Source organism: Tamandua tetradactyla, chromosome 10 (assembly GCF_023851605.1).
Source record: "Tamandua tetradactyla isolate mTamTet1 chromosome 10, mTamTet1.pri, whole genome shotgun sequence".
NCBI classification, from domain to species: Eukaryota; Metazoa; Chordata; class Mammalia; order Pilosa; family Myrmecophagidae; genus Tamandua; species Tamandua tetradactyla.
In genome coordinates this window covers 13,675,101-13,687,458 of record NC_135336.1, presented here as the reverse complement: position 1 = coordinate 13,687,458, position 12,358 = coordinate 13,675,101, and the positions used below count along the sequence as shown (strand labels likewise).

Below are 12,358 nucleotides of genomic sequence, written 5' to 3'. Positions count from 1 at the left end.
AGGAAAGATTTTGACCCCACAGTTATAAGAAATGAAGCAGGAATGTGGCCCCAGTTTATCTATAGCCCTGTGTTTTATTGCCTTTCTCTGCACCCTTTAAGGCCTGCCTTCAACTAAATACCACTAACTCACAAGGAATTTCAAGACGCTCACTTAAGTGAGTGGCTGGTAGCTAGAAGTGGGTAGGTGAAAGGGATAGATTATAATGAAAGCTCCATTGCCTGGCTTCAGCAAAACTCTAAACTACACATACCAGAAGCCTACAGAGATATTTGGCAAAGTGGTTTCTGTTTTTAAATAACCCATGGACTCATTTTATAAGCCCTGAATGAGTCCCCAAACTTAAAAGCCCTTCTTAGCTTATAGTGTTTTGAGACCACACAGTACTTCCTGCTTCTGGAAACAGCAGGCACCAGTGCTTCCATGAGCAATGTCATCACTTAATACCCAAGGGGAAAGAGAAGAAGGAACAAGTATGGATGGGGACCAGGGCAGGAGGAGGACAGGAATGAATCCTTTCTGGGACCCCTTCCAGCTCGAATACTCCTGTAGGCAGTGTACTGTTTCCTCTCTCTTAGTGTTGGCACCTTGGGAGGCTGAGGACCCTGGTTGGGGTGTGAGGGAGAGGGACCAGGGGGGAATGTTGTAAGAGAAGAGAGGTGGTCTGGAGCTGAGAAGAGCCCAGGATGAGCTATGGGAGTTAGAGGAATGAGCAAACAGAGTCAGGTAGCAGAATGACCAAGGCATGGGAGCAGGTTGGACCCAGCCCATGTCTAAATGGAAAGATCAGCAAGCTTATGCAGAGGTTTCCAAACCTCAGGGTGCATCCACATCACGTGGGGAGCCAGTTAAAAGCCCAGTTCCTTAGGGAATCCTCAGAGACTTTGAGTCTGGGATAGGAAGTAGGAATTAGCACTTATGATCATTCTCCAGGTAAATTTTATACAGGGGGACCTTATGAAACACTGGTGTTAAGATTTTCCTCTTTGGACCTCAGTGCCCTGGTTAAATTGATAAGATTATCAAAAGCAATTTCTAATGTTCCTGCTAATGCTGACACAGGGTGTCTCAAAAGCTTCGATACCACCTCTTTGCCCAAGTTCAGAGACTTCTTTATCTCTCTCAAAAGAGTTGCTTTAATTTAAAAGGCAGGCAGATTGTCAGATACCAGCTCAGCTCTTTGCAAATGACTCCACAGGTGACAGACTCTAGCCACACCATATGGTCTGCTGGTTTGTGTAAGAGCGAGGCTTTAGCATGTGTGTTCACATGGGCATCCAACTGGGACAGAGTTCCTCTCTCTAAAGGCCATGGCTCAGTACCAAGACAAAACCACGCCTAGGTCTCAGGTCATGGGATCATGCTGGATGATTTGTTTAAGGGCAAAAACCCAAAGGACTCAAAAACAAAAATGTTAAACATGGATATTTCTCCAGCATTTATGCATGTGTTTCCCCATTGAAAAATAGTCTCCATGACCTGCCTTGAAGGAAAGCAAGATTTTAAATGAAGCTGTCTTCTGAAGGCATCCAGTGAGACACCATGTTTTTCTAGCAGTGGAAGCCACATGAAAGTCTACATGGTGGCTTTGTGCAGTCCCTGCTACAGCGCCTTTCAGGGCAGACTGGAGAATCAGGGAGTCCCGTCTTAAAAAATGAGACATGCTGGACCTGAAGCATTGATTTCTGGTTCAAATTTCCCAGTGAAATGTGAATGAGGAATTTTCCGCTTCTCCATGTCCTGACCCAATTCACCTTGGCAGAGTCATTGGAATCCCAGACTGGAGCAGGGAAAATCTTAGTTTTAGGTGGGCAGCCAGCCAGAATCACATCTCAATGAATAGTTCTCTGTGCTGCTCCCAGTATCAGTTGTCTCCTCTTGGCCAGGAAAAGTCTCTGTCCACCAGATTTCTGCTTTAGCTGTTTCTTCTGGAAGTAACCAGCCAAAATGTCAAGACTAGAGGATGCCATCACGCCATATATGTCCTCTCCCTTGGATGTACTGAAGTGGGTGGTGCAGCAACCTTTTATACTAACTAACTTATTAGCTAATATGTGTCAGGCACTATGCCAAACTTTTGGGATCAAGAAGTAAATAAGACACAGTCCCTGTTCACAAGAGGTTACAATCTAGTGGGAGTGACAGTTGTGCAAATATCATCTGATGAAGACTACAAGAGAGCTATAGAGAGATGGAGAAGATGTGTTCTGGCTGGAAGGTATCAGGGAATGCTTCCCAGAGGAGCTGGCATTGGCACTGGGTCTTATAGGGCCCAGGGGGCAGGGCCCGCAGAGAAAGAAACTGTGGTTAAAAAGTCCCCTGCATGTGTCTTCACTGTTGATAACCTGAGGCTGCTGGCAGGTAGAATATGCAAAGAAATAAGTAGATAATACTGGAAGAAGAGAGGAGCCAGGTCACAAAGGACTTTGGAAGTCATGGTGAGGGTCTGTAGTTGAATATGCAGGCACTGGAGAGCCATCGAAGGATTTATAGGTGGAGGGAAAGGAGTTGGATATTGAGAAAACAGGAAGTTTTTTCTATAAACCAAGAGCATTAGTTTCCTAGGGCTGCTGTAAGAAATTACTATAAGCTAGGTGGTTTAAAATAAGAGAAATGTATCCTGTCACAGTTCTGGAGGGTAGAAGTCTGAAATTGAGGTGTTGGCAAGACTGTGCTCCCTTCAAAATCTGCAGGGAGAATTTCTTCTTGTCTAACTTCTGGCAGCCCAGGCATTCCTTGACTTGTGGCAGCTTAATTCCACTCTCCTGCTCCATCTTCACGTGGCCTTCTTCTCCACTGTGTCTCTGTGTCTGTGTCTCTTCTCCTCTTCTAAGGACTACAGCCATATTGGATTAAAGGCCCATCCTAGTCCAGTACGACCTCATCTTAACTTAACTAATTGTATCTGCAGTGACCCCATTTCCAAATAAGGTTGCATTCTGAGTTATTGGTGGTTAAGATGTCAGTGTATCTTTTGGAGGAGCACAATTCAACTCATAACACCAGGTGAGGGATGAAGTTTGCCCAACTTAGGCCAAGAGCTTAAAAGCAAAGAACAGAATTAAGAGACATTTTGGAAGAGAAAAAAATACATTGTTTACCACAGTGAGAGAGAGAATTTTCGAATTCCCCAGTATGTGCTGATCCCCAATTTAGGCAATGTGTGGGGATGGTAGATGCTTGCAGGTTACGCCCACAGGCTGTAGAGTCAGAAGGCCTCTGTCCAGATCCTGGGTTTTCAATTTCTTAGTTAGTGACCACAGGCAAGTTACTTAACTTCTCCATGCCTTAGTTTCCTCATCCATAAAAGGGACTGAACAAATCACCTAGTAAAGCTGTTGGAATTCACTGTATTCATAGGCCTAGTATTTCTGGGCATCAGTTATTCCACAGGGTCCCTGAGGGTCTAAAGGTCTTGATGGCATTTAAATGGGGCACTGTGAAGAGGGTGTGCATGTCTTCATCTTTAGCAGATACGGCAAAACAGTCTTCTACAGTGGTGATACCATTTTATCCTCCCACCAGCAGTGTCTGCAAATTCCCACCTGTCTACACACTCACCAACATCTGGTGTGCTTGTCTATCTGCCTTTTTATTTATAATGCAATTGTATTAAGATATATTCACACACCATACAATCCATCCAAAGTATGCAATCATTGGCTCCCTATATCATCACATAGTTGTACAATCATCACCACAATCAATTTGAGAACATTCCATTACCCCCAAAATAATAATAATAATCAGATTAAATAAAAATAGAAAGGGAAACCTCAGACATCCCATATCCCTTATCCCCCCCCACTGTGGACCCCTAGTATTGGTATGGTGCATTTGTTACTGCTGATGAACGAATATTAAGATATTAGTGTCTAAAAAAGTGATATTACTGTTAGTCATAGTCCATAGTTTACAATAGGTACATTTTCTCCCATATACCCCTCCATTATTAACTACTTGTAATAGTGTCATGCATTTCTTCTAGTTCATGAAAGAGCTTTTTAATATTTGTACTGTTAATCACACTCATCATCCACCAGAAGATCGCTGTGTAATGCATTCCCATGTTTTCACCTTTACATGCTTGTCTTTCTTAATTTCTGTTTTTGATGACAGGAGGTCTGAAGGGCTACCCTAGACAAATAAATGGAAGTTGGTATAATAGCAGATCAATTTCAGGTCTAAAATGATATTTGTAGGCAGGCCACGGTGGCTCCACAGACAGAATTCTCGCCTGCCATGCCGGAGACCTGGGTTCAATTCCCGGTACCTGCCCGTGCAAAAAAAAAAAAAAAAAAAAAATATATATATATATATATATATATATATATTTGTAAGTAAGACTAATAAATGACATTTTGGGGGGAAAGCCTGCAATTATGAGTTCACATACAAAAGGTCATTGTAAACCCCTGAGCGGAGTTATAGAACAGAGCTGCTAGGTGGTAGGAGTGAAGCATAGACTCCAGGTGGATTGCTGGTGTCAAGAGGCAGAGTTGTAAGGAGATAAAATGGTATTTTAGAAAAGTCTTTGAGATGGAAATGGAGAGAATTATGTATGTCCTGAATCATGGTAGAAGCCCTGAGGGGACAGCTCTGGAAAAGTGTTTAAGATTTTGGAACCACTGTGGAGTATAATAAAGGTTGGGTTTATTTGACTTAAAATGTGCATGAGTCCAATTATACTGTTATTATTTAGTTGTAATTTGCTCATTTTTTATCCAAAATATTTACCTACTTTATTAATTTTAATTACTATATAGTATTTCTTTGCATTTGAACCTGACCCTTCTTTCTCCATTTCTGTATTGGTGGATGTTAGCAAACAACTATCAAACTTATTTTTTGTTTTTATATATATTTTAAAGAAAGGAAATAAAGTTAAGCAGAAATGCTAAATATGGACATTTTGGATGACAAGTACAAGAATGTCTTCTATATTATTTTATGGTTTTTTCTGCAGGTTTGAATTATTTCATAACTTAAACATGCTTTGAAATTTAATATTAAGAACCAAAAAAAGGGCACAGGGCTGAGAGCAGATCCCGAAGTCTGACTTGCTGAGTTGGCCAGAAGCCTGCAGAGACAACAAATGCCCACGGTGGACCTGGATGCAGTGTCGCAAAGATCTTATGCTCCTCTCAGGCCCCAGAGGTGGCAATGTGGCCCAATTCTGGGGTCAGACAGACAGTCTGGCTTGCCATAGACTAGGGGTGAGGCACTAGGTAAATTGCATCTGTTCTTTGCCTCTTCCTCTATAAAACTGGAGAGATTAAACCTATCTAGCAGAATTGTTATGAAAATGATACACAGTCATGAATAAAATGGATAGTTGTATCAATAAGGGCCCATGAGGAAAGCAGAACAACTCCTAGTGATATGGAATAAGGATTTTTAATAGGAATTGGACTATCACAATTGTGGTAGAAACTAGGGAAATGAAGATCTGGGAGAGGACAGTGGGGGGGCTCAGAGAAAAGACACTAAGCACGTTCCAGTAAGTGACACTGGTGCAGAAGTCAATGTAAGAGTCTGCATTTGGTGGTAGCCTGAAGTCACTATAAAGCAGTAGTAAAGGCTGTTAAGAAGACAAGTAGGATATCAAACAAAAGAGAGCAAGGACAAACTGGAATTCGCAAGGACAAAACCTAATTAGCTCAGGTTTCATGGAAACTTGGTGGCTGTTTCAGTCTGACAGAGCTGCCTATGACAAATACCCCAAACTTGTTGGCTTAAACAACAGGTTTTTTGAAACTGGAAGTCCAACATTAAGCTATCAGCAGGCAAGTTTTTTCTGAAGTTCTGATGGTTTTTCAGTCTCTGCCTCCCTCACATGACTCTCTGTCTCTTTCTGTCTCCTCTGATTTCTATTTTCATGTCCAATTTCCTTTGCTTATTAGGACTTCAGCTGTGTTAGATTAAGGCCCACCCTCATTCAGTTTGGCCACACCTTAACTAATCACATCACCAAAGGTCTTATGTCTTTTGTGAGAGATATGATTCAATCCTCAACAGTGGCCCGTCAACATTCAGTCTCTATTAGGGCCCAGTAGCAAGGCAAACACTGTTTCTTAAAGGGAGAATAGCTATCTGCAGAATATAGCATAGTTTTGCACCCAAATACCTAAGATCTGCGCTATGATTTTCCTATAGGAGCCTATCTGCCACGGACACTTCAAGGACAATTGGATTTGCTAGATGATATGGTCCATTCAGGTGGTAGATTAGATATGTTGCAAAGTCTACTCATTTTCTGGACCCCACGGAAAACTGGTAGTCTTTCAGGTTACGTGATAAATGAGTTGAAGTAGCATGCCCAAATGAAGTACAGTTGGCTCCAAAATCAGAGAAGGTTCACTGGGTATTCTGCCATTTCCTTAATGGTAGGCAAGGCCAGATGCAACAACTTCTTCACTTTGGATGTAATATCCCACACCACTAGACCCTGGGAAATTTCACCAAAACAGGTGGCCCCTGAAATTTATGGGCTTCATTTTACACCCTCTACTGGCACTTCTCTTATCAAAGTATCCAGAGTAGATGCTATTTCCGGCTCACCAGGACCAGTCAGCATGATGTCATCATCATATTAGGCCTGTGTAACATTCTGTGGAATGGAGAGGCTAGCAAGGCCTTTGAGATTAGAATATGATAGAAGACTGGGAGTTAATATAGACCTGAGGTAAGACAGTGAATGTATATTGCTGTTCCTGCTAGCTGAAAGCAAACTGCTTCTGGTGGTCTTTACTAATAGGTATAGAGAAAAAGAGCGTTTGCCAGATCAATAGCTGCCAAAGGTTATGTTGACTTTTTTTCAGTAACAAGACTATATCTGGAAAAGCAGCTGTAATTGGAGTCTCCTCCAATTAAGTTTACGATAATCCATTGATATTCTCCAAGATTCATTCATCCTGGTACAAGCCAAACAAGCAAGTTGGATGGGCATGTGGAAAGATTCATCATCCTTGCATTTTTTTTCTTTTTTTTTTCCATCCCTGTATTTTACAAGTCCATCACAGTAGTACTAATTTCTGCAATCCTTGCAGGAATGTGATATTTCTTTTAGCTTACTATTTTGTAGGTAGAGTTGGTTATAATGGTTTCTACTTGACTTATCCTCTCAAAATAGCCCTTATTCCACGGACAAGGAAACCATTGTGGCCCTTCTACCAGTTGCTGAGTCTATCTATTCCTAATATCACCAATTCAAGAACTGGGGAAATAGCCTCAGGATATTTGGGAACACACCGAGCCCACTGTGCTATGGACCTGAGCCCAAACTCTATTGATGATCTGAACTACATAAATTTGGAGCCTCCCAAAACTAGTGTCAGTTCAGAGTCACTGCCTAGTAATCCCTGAAAGGTCTGATAATGTTCCCTTCCCCAATATACAGTTACACTGGCAAATGACCTTAGATCCCTTTGGGAAAAGCTAGGAAATTTTTACTATTTAAATTAGGGTTTGAATAGTAGTTTTCTCCCTCAGGGAACCCAATTCCCTTCTACTGAAGGGTCTCTGGGATTGAAAACTGGCTTATGTCTGAGAATTGATTGAGGGGCCATGATTCTCTACTGTGGTGATCATGTCACCTCTATTCACCGAGTAAGTTCTAGCAAGAGCTTTGTGGTGTATATAAATCAAGTAAGAATTGAGAAGGTCACCTATCAATTTCAATATGAGAGACACCTTGATAAATTAGCCAATGCCAAAGATCTCTGCAGGTCAAATCATTCTGATTGCTGCTTTGACTCTGCTGTCGATTATAGCAACCAAATCCACCTTGTCTCTGCTGGTTAAGTGTCTTTCATTTGGTGTATGCCACCTGGGGATCCCATCATCCCCTTCAAATTCATGGAGCCCACTTCCATGGTGTCTGTTTTTACTGTCGTTACTGGTCCACAGATATTAGTTAATAGAGGCTCTTCAAATATACTGGGCTCCTTAAGCATGCCATAATATCCAAGGCCTTGAGGAAGGGCGTGTCCTCTGGGCTGTTCTGGGGGAATAGTGAAAGGGTGGGTGATCTCCCTAAAACTTGGATACCTTCCTTTACAGAATACTAAGAAAGTTCTAGTATTGCAATTGCATGCACTCTAGAGCATCACTGGGTCCTGGTTTTAGTCAGTCAAACAATAAATCATTAGAGCCACTCTACGCTACTTGAAGTAACACACTGGGTTCAGGATCTGTGCTTGGTGTACCTATATTGACATATTCAGCCTGAACCAGAGTTATGTTCTTTCTACTCTGATTCAGCAGCATTAATATCCATTTCCAAGTATGTTCCTCAGGTTTCTGTGAATGTAAATTGGCATTTTGGTGTATATGACATTTCCTCATGGGTCTCACTTTAAACCTTAACTCTGGGGCCTCCTAAAACATGAGTCCTGTTATAGGTCTGGAAATGATAAGAAGGGGTAGGGGTAGGTCGTGAGGAAAAGCAGCAGTTTCCTACATCATGGGAGGCCACTGACATTTCTTCAGACAAGGAAAGACTAGCCTCTTCAGTTAGGAGGAAGTGTGGCTGCTACTGACAAAGGAAGCTCAGCAAAATTCAAGAGTTCAAGCTCCTCAAATCATTTGAATCTGCCCATATGTCTCTACCTCAATCTTCAGGGTCCCATTCCTTCTCAATCAATTTCCTAACATAAGATAAATTGCAAAGTAATGACTTCACTTTGTGTTATTCAGTCACGTTCAAGATTAAACTTTGGATCTGACTTTCAGAAATCTTGACTCTCTCACCACAGGCCCTAAAGGGTTGCTTTTAGTATAATTATAGAAGCTTTTTAGTCCTTTTGCCAGACTTTGTATTGTAATTTAAGGACCTGAGCTCATTATTTTCTTTCCCTAAGTTTTCTGGCACACTTAGGAGCAGTTACACACCTGTCTCTTTATGCTTCTTATTTGCACTAAATTGTCCTTTGGCAGCAACCGTGTAGTCATTTAGAGCCTTACCTTCCATAGACATGTAATTACACATGTCTGCAGGTGATAATCTAACTAACTGTTGCCACTGCATACCATGGACTACTTGTGTACTCCTTACCACTGGCAACACGTCCTTAGTGCCTTTCAATATTTACAATCAGATCAGAGAGCCAATGCTAGAAAAGAATTCCAAAACAAATTTAGAAAATTCATCCTGATAGTTCTCTTGCACTAGAACCACTTCTGGTACCGATTTCTTGATCAATTGAGATTTAATCAGAGAAGTAGAACACTCTGAATGGTAAGAAATAAGTTTATTATAGGGATTGAACCTTATATAATTGTGAGACAAGCTGGGGAAGTGAGGTCTAGAAGAGAAAAGTTACTAACCAAGAATCACAAAGGGGAGCTACTGAAGAAGTCTGGGGAAGACTTGTTGCTTCTGTGTTTGGTGGCTGCTGCAGGGCGGGCAGTCAGGAAGAAAGGCTGGAAGAGTGGAGGGAATCTCCATCCCATCTATCACTGACAATGTATGTGGTCTACAGAAGAATCCTATACTTTTTGCCATGTTGCTGCACACACGCCTGACCCAAGCTGCAGCAGAAACTTCAGGAGTTGCTGAGCTGACTGCTGCTCCATGCCCAGGAGGTAAGGGAGTTGATCAGTGACAGTGTGTGTGTGCACAGGCTGTTATGGCACCAGGGACGCTGTAGTCACCTTTATATGTAGTGATTGCTACCTCCCTTTTGCCTCCTGAATCTCATAGCAATCAATATAGACCATATAGAGAAGAGGCATCTAGGAAATGTTATTTGAGCTTAGCTGGGCTGACCTAGGACAAAACCACCACAGCAGTCAGTATTAGGTAGCTTTTATTTCAAGTGTGTAAGATTTAGTTAGGGGTTGGTACTTAGAGGAAGTTGGTAAGAGAGGGGGGTGGACAGGAGCCATGGAAAACTTGGAATACGAACCAGCTTAAATTGTGGAAGACTGTATGTAGAATGTACTCATAAACTCGGAGTCAGGAAATCCAGAGAGAATGCAGGCTTTGAAGCAAAACACTTCCATACTTTGCAGAAAAGATAATAATGCCACCACACTCTTACAGAGCATTTTACAGTTTGCAACTTGCCTTTTGGGTGGATTGACCATCCACTTCATTCATTCACAAAATACCAGTTAAGTAACTATTCTATGTCAGGCACAGTGTTAAGCATTTAGTATAAATATATCTCAATACATCTTTATAGTTCCCAAATATAAGCATTTAGCACAATTATCTCAAGTATCTTCTTTATATTTCACCACAACTCTGCCATGAAGATATCATTGCCTATTTTACAGATAAAGAAACTGAGATGTAGAAATTAAGGCTATTACACTAGAGATACAGAGATGAACAAGATCTTGTCCTTACTCTCTAGAATAGGGTCTGACAAATTTTTCTGTAAAGGGACAGATAGTAAATGTTTTAGGCTGGGTGTACTATACAGTCTCTGTTACAACTCCTCAACCCTGCAGTTGTAGAGAAAACAATCATACACAATATGAAAGTGAAAGGATGTGACTGTGTTCCAATAAACTTTATTTTTGAAAACCAGTAATGGAATTGATTTTGCCCATGGGCCATATTTTGCTAACCCCTGCTCTACAAGATCATACTCTAAAGAGAGACTAACACCAACAGCTCATGTGCGGCTGAGTGTGTAACTGACTGGGAACTTGGCAAAGCCTCCACGGCGGTCTTTCTAGAATCATGACCTTTGTGGCTTGGGTTTCCATGTCACTGCCAACCAAGAACCAGGAAATGACTTGCAGATAAATGCAGGGTGGGAGCTCAAGTTTACCTCTTATCAGAACATGTGCCTCTCTCCCTCTTGAGCTGTCATTCTATGAACTGAATCTGTGATGTGGGTGCTTTGGCTTATGGTCTGCTTCCCCCTCTTTTATTAACCACCTTCCAATACTTCCTGAAACCTATTGTACATTATTCTTGGCAGCTGCAGAAGCTGTGGGCTTAGTCTGGCACAGTCCTAGGAGATGTTTCCTTATAGGTCACTCTCACCTTCTGACCCAGAGCTTGGAAACGCTTCCTAGTAAGTGGGTCACCAGCGTTAGCCTTCAAGAATGCCCTTTGGGTGCATCCTTATTGACAGGTCTGGTTTCTGCCCAAGGTGTAGCTCTCAGACTGAGGGTTGGAGATGACAAGGAAACAGGCTTCAGCTCAGTACAGGGAAGACTACTCTAAAACAACCCAAAGAGCCTCAAACTGAAATGGGTTGCCTGGGGAGTTGGGTTTCTGATCATTAAAGGGTTTGAGAAATGGCTGCATGACCACACAGAAAGGAGAGAGTCTAATATAAAAGAAGTCCTTGGCTCAGGAGTCTGATTTTCTGCCCAACTCTCCTAACCAGCTTTATGACCTTGAACCCATTTCTTGACTTCTTTTAACTTGGGCTCATCATTTGAAAATGGAGATAGCATCTCTCATAGGATTGTGATTATGAAATGAAAATGCATCAAGGTCCCTCTCAACCTACGCACTAGGTTGGTACTCATTCGATTCAAGAGGGGCTCTGACATCTTGTGTCTGATGCTCCTTACACCCAGGGTATGGACAGATGAGTGAGAAATATGGATAAAAATAAATAAATAAATTGGGTACATGTAAACACTAGTGGTCAATGAGAGAGAGGGCAAAGGGGTATGGTGTGTATGAGTTTTTTCTTTTCTCTTTTTACTTCTTTTTCTAGAGTGATGCAAATGTTCTAAAAAATGATTATGGTGATGAATATGCAACTATGTGATGATATTGTGAGCCACTGGTTGTGCACTATGTACAGAAAGTATGTGTGTGAAGATTTCTCAATAAAAAAATTAAAAAAAAAAAGAGGGGCTCTGACAGCAGATAGGGTAGGGCAGTCAAGTTGGGCTAAATAACTTCTGAAGTCTGAGGTTTCCAGTTTGATGCATATATTTAGTGGGAATTTCTTTCCTTGACATAAATGAAATACTTTTCGTGTAATCCCAGAAACAAAGGTTTGCAACCTCAGAGGCTCTCTCTGAGGGCTTCTTAAAAGCTGGATATAAACAAAGGAACATTTATTAATGCCGATGGGTTTTACTTGGAGAGGCAAACAGTTTTTTTATGTTTTATGCAAAAAGATTTTTATGCCTGACCGGTTTTCATGTGTATAAACCATTTTGGTCAAAAGGGATTCCACTATAAAGTGTTTCTATTTCAAACTGAGTCGAGTTTTCTGCTTTGTAAATGTCCACATTAACATAACTTTAATTGAGACTTGGGGGGTGCGGGCAGGTTTCTTTTTTTTTTTAATTTTGCTTGCTCCCTATTGAAAATATATCACTCCATGGGTTGGTATTAGAAATAGACAACCCTTTCTGTAAGTCTTACACAAAA

At 41.4% G+C, this 12,358-nt stretch overlaps 1 long non-coding RNA gene across 2 annotated transcripts in view; it reads left to right on the top strand.

Moving 5' to 3' along the window:
- The window catches only part of LOC143647810 (uncharacterized), a 135,111-nt gene that overhangs the window by 100,520 nt on the left and 22,233 nt on the right, over positions 1-12,358 (top strand). The gene's annotated exons all lie outside the window — the stretch shown is intronic.